The following is an 8,550-nucleotide window of genomic DNA, read 5'->3' as shown; positions in this document are numbered from 1 at the left end:
ACACATACACACACACACACACACACACACAATCAGAAGACAACTTGTGGGAGTTGGTTATCTCCTTCCACCATGTGTACCCTGGGGGCTTAAACTCAGGTCATCGGGCTTGGAAACAGATGTCTTGAACCATCTTGCCAGCCTGAGATTAAAATCTTAATTTTATTTTCTATTAAACAACTTACTATGAGAACAACAACAAACCCCGTGGTTGTTGAGTGTCGTACAGAGCCAACTATGTCTTCCTAGTGTCATTTGCCCACATCCTTCCATCCCACACCTGCATCTACAGCATCTGCAGTACCCACCTATGATATAAGCTTGGCTTAGGCAGGAAATGGGTCATGTTCCTAAGAGAGTCACAGATTTGTAAACAGTCTTGGAATAACTTGTGCCGATGAAGCTGTGGTGGCTTTATTTCCTCACAAAGACGCCTGTGCCATTTAAGAGCTGAGTATAATCTTCACTATGAAGCTTATGGGTGGAAGTCACAGAACAATTAAAGCAGGGACCACGGAGGCCTTTTAATAAAGCTATTCAAGTTCTGCACAACCAAATTTCCCCATATGTTATTTTGAAACTGGACAGGCTGTTAAGTGAAAATAGTCATTGTGTGTGAATGACTGGCTGTTTTGTTGAGCCAGGATAATTAAGAGTTAGACGTGATAATCTTGAGCTTCCATTAGTGTGTGGATACCATGGGCCTCTCAATCTAGGCACTATTGCCATTTAGGGCAAGATACTTGGATACATATTAAAGTGTTGGTTTTTTTTTTTTTTAATTTACTGGCATTTGAGTAGCATGTCTTCTAACTACTTATAGGTTCTAGTAACACCTCCCCTTTGTGACAACTGTATCAATGGCTCTAGTTGAAAACCACCCATGAACACCTGAATACAGGCCCCATTTCACTGTACCCAACTCAGCATGTGCTGTATTCCTGGTCAATCCTACCTTTTACTTATGTTGAACCAAACACATGCACACCGTTGTGGCTGAGTGTTTTGGGGATGGAGATGAAGGTGGTTAACATGGATACTTGAAGAAATAAAGACATTATACTGATAACCTATAACTTGAGATACTAACTTAAAGCCCTTAAAATATCTCTATGAGTGGATTGCAGTTTAGTGTAGACAATGGGAATGATTAAGGAAGCCAGAAAAGGAAGGGGAAGAACTCATCTTCTTAAGGTGAGAGGTCAGTGGTTGGGTGGGGAGAGGGGGTTGGGTGGGAGGGGGTGGGAGGGGGTGGGAGGGGGTGGGAGGGGGACTGGGCATCAGCAGCAGTGGTCTGTCTCTTTAAGCCTAAGCGGTGAGTGTGTTCATGAATAAGCATGAATATGCATGCACATGTGCCTGTGAAGGGCAGACAGTGACCTTGGCTGGCTTCATCCACCTTCCCTGACTTTGTCACTGGCCTGGAACCTCTGCACCAGGCTATGCAGGCTGGCCAGGGAGCTTTAGAAAAGCACCTGCCCCCAGCTCCCTCCCTCGTGCTGGGGCTCCTGAGAGGCACCACTGGGCCTGGCTTTTTTTAAATGTGGGTTCTCATGCTTGCACAACAAGCACTTTAGCCACTGAGTTTCTCTCTTCAGTCCCTTAATCCTGAGTTTTTAAAGGTGTGTTCCGAGACCCCCAACTCCCCAGTTCTTCACATCATTTCTGCTTCTTACCACATAGCAATATGGTTGAGAATGCGAAATTAAACCGGAGCTCCTCCTCGGGCCTACAAGGCGTGAGGTGTCAGGGAGCCCTCACTTTCAGAACTGAACAGACTGAACTGCACTACAAGAACTTGAGCGATTTGCTGACACCAGCCCTGGCACAAATAGTTCTCACCAGCAGTTATTTTTACTGAGCTGAACTTTCTTAAGATATCAGATCATTACTCTTAAGTACAAATACGTAGTCTTAGTGGAGTAACGGGGCATAGCCTGTATTGGATTTTGATCATTCTGGCATTTGGTTCAGTAGCAGCTTGACCTTGAGTTAATTAGTCTGACAATTCCTGCTGGCTGTTTCATCCGAAGACTGCAACTTTCAACTCATCAGTAATTTAGTTCATTTGTCTCTATTATGATTCCATGATTACTTCTGGTTAGAAGACTAGTATTTTTGATGATTGTAATGCTAGTGACGAATGGCAATAATAATGTCCAGAAACATGCATTAATGTATGTCCTCACATGAGATTTAAAATATAGTTCTTTGAGTGAAAGGAGATAGCCACTATGCAACCTTATACTCAAACTATCTTTTCGATGTTTATAGGAATGATAGGAAACCAGTCAATTTAAGAGAACATACAACTTCCCTAAAAGGGTTTAAATGTTTTTGGAAATTTTACAGAAAAGAACTGTAAAGAGAATGAGGTTTTTAAAAGCAACTCTTCAATGTACTTTCTTAAATCATGTACATTTCCCTGTTTCCTCCAATCTTGTTTGCATGCATAACCAATTTTATACAGTTGCAATTACAGTGTAGATTCAATTTTGCATTCTGCCTTTTTCACTTAGCATTATTCTTCCATAATAATTTAAAGAGAGTTTTATTTACGGTTATTTCAAATGTAGAGAATATAATTTTCTAAACTGTACTTAAGTGCTCAATTTAAATATTTTAATGGCCAACCCAAATCATCAAATACACTTAGATAAGGGTGCTTTATAGTTAATGCTCAACATTGCAGGAAACAACTTGCACATGCATTAGATTAAAGTCAAACGTTATATGCAAATGGAAATGCGGATCCTAAAGCCGGGTCCTTTTATGGATTGAATATTTTCCTTCCTTTTCTTTCTTTCTTTTTCTTTTTTTAATCAGTCTGATGTACTCTTAAAACTGGTTAGCCTGCCTGCTAAATTTTCATGCCCTGAACTAATTCAGCCAGTTGTAAAATTGTACCTTTCTGCAGATGGCTTAGCATGTACACCTCATTTATACTTGAACTTCCTATGATTCAGACAGCATTATCCTAAATGATGTTAGGAAATTGTTCATTTTCTGTGTCATCGAAAAACGAGGAAAGGCCAACCACATTTCGCCCGAAGAGAGTCATGTCAGAACTGACATCTTGGCAGATACAAAAATGCAAGTAAGATATTTTAATAGGGCATACTAAAACTAATGAGCTGAGGACCAGTATACACTTCTCCGTTGTATTAAAGAGGCATCTTCCGAATTTACTAATGTTAAAAGACATGCTTTATTAGTTGCTGGAGGAGGTCTATTTCATTAGACGATCAGTTGAAAACAAATTTGCCTCCTTTTGTGTGATTTTTTTTAACCTTAGTTTTTAAAATGTGGCTTGGGAAAGTTGGTTCAAAAAATTCCTTGTTGTGTAATATAAAATATTAAAAGTAAAGTGGACTCCCTGTTTCTTAGTGTTATTAAAGAAACAGAGAGTCTGAACAATGGTTTCTTTTTTGCTTGATGACCAAAGCAGAAGAACGAGCGAGTGAGGCAAAACTGTTGGCTTGTTCGCAAGTTCTGCAGGGCCTGCTTCCACTGATTCTGTTGTCTGCTAGGCATTTATTTACATATATGTCTAATTGTCAGGTTTATATTTTCAGAATGGTTTCTTTGGGTCCTGAGAATTTGGAGAACAGCAGTAAGACCGATTAAAGCAGTATCCATTGGCAGACTGGTCGAGTTAGGCTGTTTTTCTGGAGAGGAAACTGAGCCGGTTACCTACACTCACCATCGGTGGGTTGGCTGCTCCGATGTGCAACTAGAACAGCTTCAGCTGATCACTTGGGCTTGATTTAGAACATAGCTTCTCAGAGTATAGTCCCATGGCAGTGGCCTCAGCATCACTTTGGAATCCACAAGAATTAGAAATAATTCCTCAAACCTGCGGCATCAGGAACTCTGTGGGTGACTGGGCATGATGGCTCATGATGGAATCCCAGCACTCAGGAGGCCAAAACTGAACATTTCCAGGTTAGCCTGAGATGCTTAGCAAGACTGTCTCAAAATAAACAAAAACAAGCAAATCAAGGGAAACCTAAAATGGAAACCAAAACTATCCCTCTCCCCCCGAAGAACAAAACCTCGCTGATTAGGGTTTAACTGTAGCTTTTGACAAGCAGTGGAGATTGTTCTAATTTCATGTTTATTGCTTGATGAAATACACCGACAGCAGACAAGTTAGAGGATAGAAAGGTGATTTTAGATAGCTAGTCATACGCAGCCACAGTCAAGAGCAAAGAGAAATGAATGTGTGCAGACTGAAACGCTTAGCTAGCTTGCCATACTCCTATACAGTCCAGGATCTCAAAACAAGGAATGGTATTGGCCACAGTCAAGCTGAGTCTTCCCATATTAGCTAAGGCGATGAAGAAGAAGCCCCACAGACATGCTCACTGGTCCGCCTGCTCCAGATGATCCCTCACTAAGACTCTCTTCAGTCGATGCTAGACTGGATTGAGTTGACAGCTAAAACTGTCCATCACAGAGCCAAAACCTAACATCTGGGAAAGTATGTTTCAGAAGTAATGCCGACAAAGACAAGACGGTAAAAATAAGAATATGGATTTTTTTTAAAGGTAAAGATGAGTGGATTGCTTTTACTTTAAAAACAATCTCTTAAAGAAATGATGTAGTTATACTGCACCAATGTAGTAGAGGGAGTTTCCGTCTCTCTAGTCTTGTAATATGTAGCAGAGAAACCACGAATTGCCTTAAGTGACATTGTAGAACGGTGTCACGGAACAAGACTGTTTCGGGATTTGTGTGAATATAGATAGACAAGTAGGTGACTCAGTTCTTTATTTAGGCAGACACATAATTGGATGTATTTATCACCGTGGTGCAATATTTCAATACATACAGTGTAACGGTGACAGCAGGAAACTCGACATGGCTTCTGTTCAAAATCCTCTCTGCTACTTAATATTGACAAGTCATTGTTCCCCCACTGTATGACACAGCCTCCGTCGCTGGCAAGTTTGTTCTTGAGGCTGACATAGAAACACATCTTCTTAAAAGCTTAATTAGCACTACCTTTTCTAAAACATTAATAAATCTGCACATTGTCTTGCTACTCTATTGACTTCCTTTTACAAAGATGTAGTGAAGTGTTGCACAGTTTATATCCGCTGACTTTAGAAACTAAGGCATACTCGGCCTGGAAAGCTCAGTCAACTGTGAAGTGGAACTAGCTCTTTAATTCCTTCCCTTTGACCATGTAACATTTAGAAGAGGTTCAAAAACAAAGAAAATACACTACTATTAAAATGTAAAGTCAGATTGTAAACAATAAAATGCTCTTGGTTATTTATTTATTTATTTATTTATTTATTTATTTATTTATTTTGGTTTTTTCCGAGACAGGGTTTCTCTGTGTAGCCCTAGCTGTCCTGGAACTCACTCTGTAGACCAGGCTGGCCTTGAACTCAGAGATCTGCCTGCCTCTGCCTCCCAAGTTCTGGGATTACAGGCATGCGCCACCACCGCCCGGCCTGCTGGGAACTTTTTGTTTATATTTTTTTACAGTTTTTCCCCTTTGCTTTTATTTAGTTTTCTGAAAAGATTTATTTTATTTTTAATAACATGGTGTGGGGGGAGGGAAGGAGGGGAGGGAAAGAGGGAGAGGGAGAGGGAGAAGGAGAGAGGGAGAGGGAGAGGGAGAGAGAGAGAGAGAGAGAGGGAGAGAGAGAGAGAGAATATGCTAGGCAAGGGCATTGAATCCCCTGGAGGTGGAGTTCCAGGTAGTTGTGAACCTTCCTACAGGCATGCTGGAAACCAGACTCTCTGGTCCTTTATAAGAAGATCAAGTCCTCTTAACTACTAAGCCATCTCCCCAGGCTGATGTGTTTAGTTGTTTAAGACTGAATCTCATGTAGCTCAGACTGACTTTGAACTTGCTATGTAGACAAGGATGACCTCAAATTCCCCATTCTCTGACCTCTGTCTCTTAAATAGTAAGATTGCAGTTGAGCCCTGCCACCCCTGAGTAACTGAGAACTTTTGGTAAAGAATGTGGTGTAACTGGTACAAGGTCCATCATAAACGGCATTCGGTGTCCCCAGTAAGGTGGCAGTATAGGAGAAGAGCTAGTTAAAGGTGTTTGCATTTGTTTCCTACTGTGCTGGATCACATCACCACAAATGGATTGGCTAATCCCAACACAAATTTGTGATTTTATAGTCCTGGAGGTCAGAGATCCTGAAACAAGTCTCAGTGGGCCCATCGAGGGGTGAGTAGGTTGTGTCCCTTCAGCAGGTTGTCAGAGCTGCCTGTCCTTATTTGCCTTCCTTGGCACTTGATTCCAGTTGCCAACTCAGCAGCTCTGTACCCCCAACCCTTTTCAACTCTGTCTTGCTTCCTTCCTTCATTAAGAAGTACTTTGATTGTGCCTATCAGCGAATTTAGGATAATCTAGTCATCTTCAGATTCCTAATTTAACAACTGTCTAATTCCTCAGAAACTACTTATATTCCTGAGACCAAGATGTGGTCCCTTCTGAGGGTGCCCACCATCATATTTACTGCGTACAATAAACTATCAAGCAGATTATGTTTGAGGGCTGGATAGCATCTAATGTTAGAATGTATCTCACTAAATAAAGCCATTGCTGCTATCCAGCAAGTAATTGTTTTCTGAACTTGGTTTTCACATGCACTCATGTGTTTATGGTGCCTTTATGTTTCCTAAAATGGTGTAGAGCCAAACTTTTAAACAGTGTGTTTATGGCACAACATTGTTCATATACTTCTTTCATGCGATATTTTGCCCTTAGCATTGTAAGAAACATCCATGTAAACGTTTACAGCTGTGCTTTCTTCATATAATAACTATGCTGTATGAAATTCTACTATATGGCTGTAGCTCAGGTGTACGCTCTCCTTTTCTGACTGGAACTGTACCGGTTATTCCAGAGAAGAAAAAGAAGGCTGCCACTGTGCCAGAACCCTTAAGAAAAAGCAAAGAAATTTCGCAGAGTTGAAGGTGAAGCACCTGAGGAAGAAGTTTGCCCTGAAGACACTGCGAAAGGCAAGGAGGAAGCTCATCTATGAGAAGGCAAAGCATTATCACAAGGAGTACAGGCAGATGTGCTGGGCTGAGATCCGGGATGCCAGGATGGCAAGGAAAGCTGACAACTTCTGTGTGCCCGCAAAACCAAAATTGGCGTTTGTCATCAGAAGTCGAGGTATCAATGGAGTAAGCCCAAAGGCCCGCAAGGTATTGCAGCTTCTTCATCTTCAACGGATCTTCAATGACCCTGTTAAGCTCAACATGGCTACAGCTAACATGCTGAGGATTGGGGAACCGGACATAGCATGGGGGTACCCCAACCTGAAGTCAGTAAATGAACTCATCTATAAGCCAGGCTATGGCGAAATCAATAAGAAGTGGATTCCCTTGACAGATAACTCCTTGATTGCTCCATATCTTGGTAAATCTGGCATCATCTGCATAGAGGACCTAATTCATGAGATCTGCACAGTTGGGAAATGCTTCAAGGGAGCAAATAACTTCCTGTGGTGGAATGAAGAAAAAGGCAACTCACTTTGTAGAAGGTGGAGATGCAGGGAAGCTGGCCACAGGGAAGAGGAGATAAACAGGCTTATTAGATGAACTAAGGTGTCGCCTGTGGTATTTTTGTAATCTGGTCAGTTAATAAATAATCACAGCTTGGCAAATTGAGAAAAAAAAAAAAAGAATGTATCTCACTTAGTAGTTTCTGCTTAGCATGCACATGTGGTTCCGTCCACATACACCAGGATTGGCAGCACCTCATCCCAGTACTCAAGAGGACTACCTAGAAAGATCAGGAATTCAAGGGCATTCTTGGCTACATAGCGAGCTGGAGGCTAGCATTGGGTATTTAAGACACTGTTTCAAAGGAAGAAAAGAAGGGAGAAGCTTCAGAATGTCTAAACAATTGTTTAAGGAGTGATGGAAGTACCAATTATAGAGAGCTAGTCTGAAGAAAGGGCTTTGTGATCTATTAACATCCATTGAGATGGAAACATTTCCTGTAGATAGTCATAATAAAGACATCATTTATATTTATGTCTGTGATATCCATGGTGACTGAGACCACCAGGTCAGTTCCATGAGCCAGTGGGAGAACTGAGGATGTTCAGGAGACCCTTCTCAACTAAACCCCCTCTGTTGCCCTTAGGAAGCCTCACATCTGAACTCCTTTGTCTCCAGAGCAGAGAAACAGCTAGAAGGCAGCCATTTTTTGTTATAGAAAGGCTTGAGACAGTGTTTTGCTCAAATATTATTTATCTGTGAAATCCACTTAGAATGGATTGGACAGCCTGGAAGAAGACAGTCCATAAACATGGATGCCTGAGGGGCCGTTCACTGGCAGCGGGCGCCTAGTTTGTTTTGTGGAAAACCCAGCTAATTATGCTGACATGGTAGAATTATTGTGTGAATTAAAAACTGCACCTCAACCACTTACCACAAATCTTGGAACTCTAATGTCTCATTCCCAGTCGTTTTGAAGCAGAATGTGCTGTTCTTTCTGGGTTTTAGGGGTGATGTCTCAAGGTGTCAGTCCTTCCTCTCTTCCTGTCTCCTTTTTGCATC

The 8,550-nt window shown here is 41.5% G+C and overlaps 1 pseudogene; it reads left to right on the top strand.

The window, feature by feature from the left end:
- Positions 1 to 6,802: 6,802 nt before the first annotated feature.
- Positions 6,803 to 7,584, top strand: LOC127663672 (60S ribosomal protein L7-like; annotated as a pseudogene).
- Positions 7,585 to 8,550: the final 966 nt, after the last annotated feature.

The sequence above is a fragment of the Apodemus sylvaticus genome, chromosome 13 (genome assembly GCF_947179515.1).
Source record: "Apodemus sylvaticus chromosome 13, mApoSyl1.1, whole genome shotgun sequence".
Classification (NCBI taxonomy): Eukaryota; Metazoa; Chordata; class Mammalia; order Rodentia; family Muridae; genus Apodemus; species Apodemus sylvaticus.
Note: the sequence above shows the minus strand (reverse complement) of the source record. Positions and strands in the feature narration are given on the sequence as shown.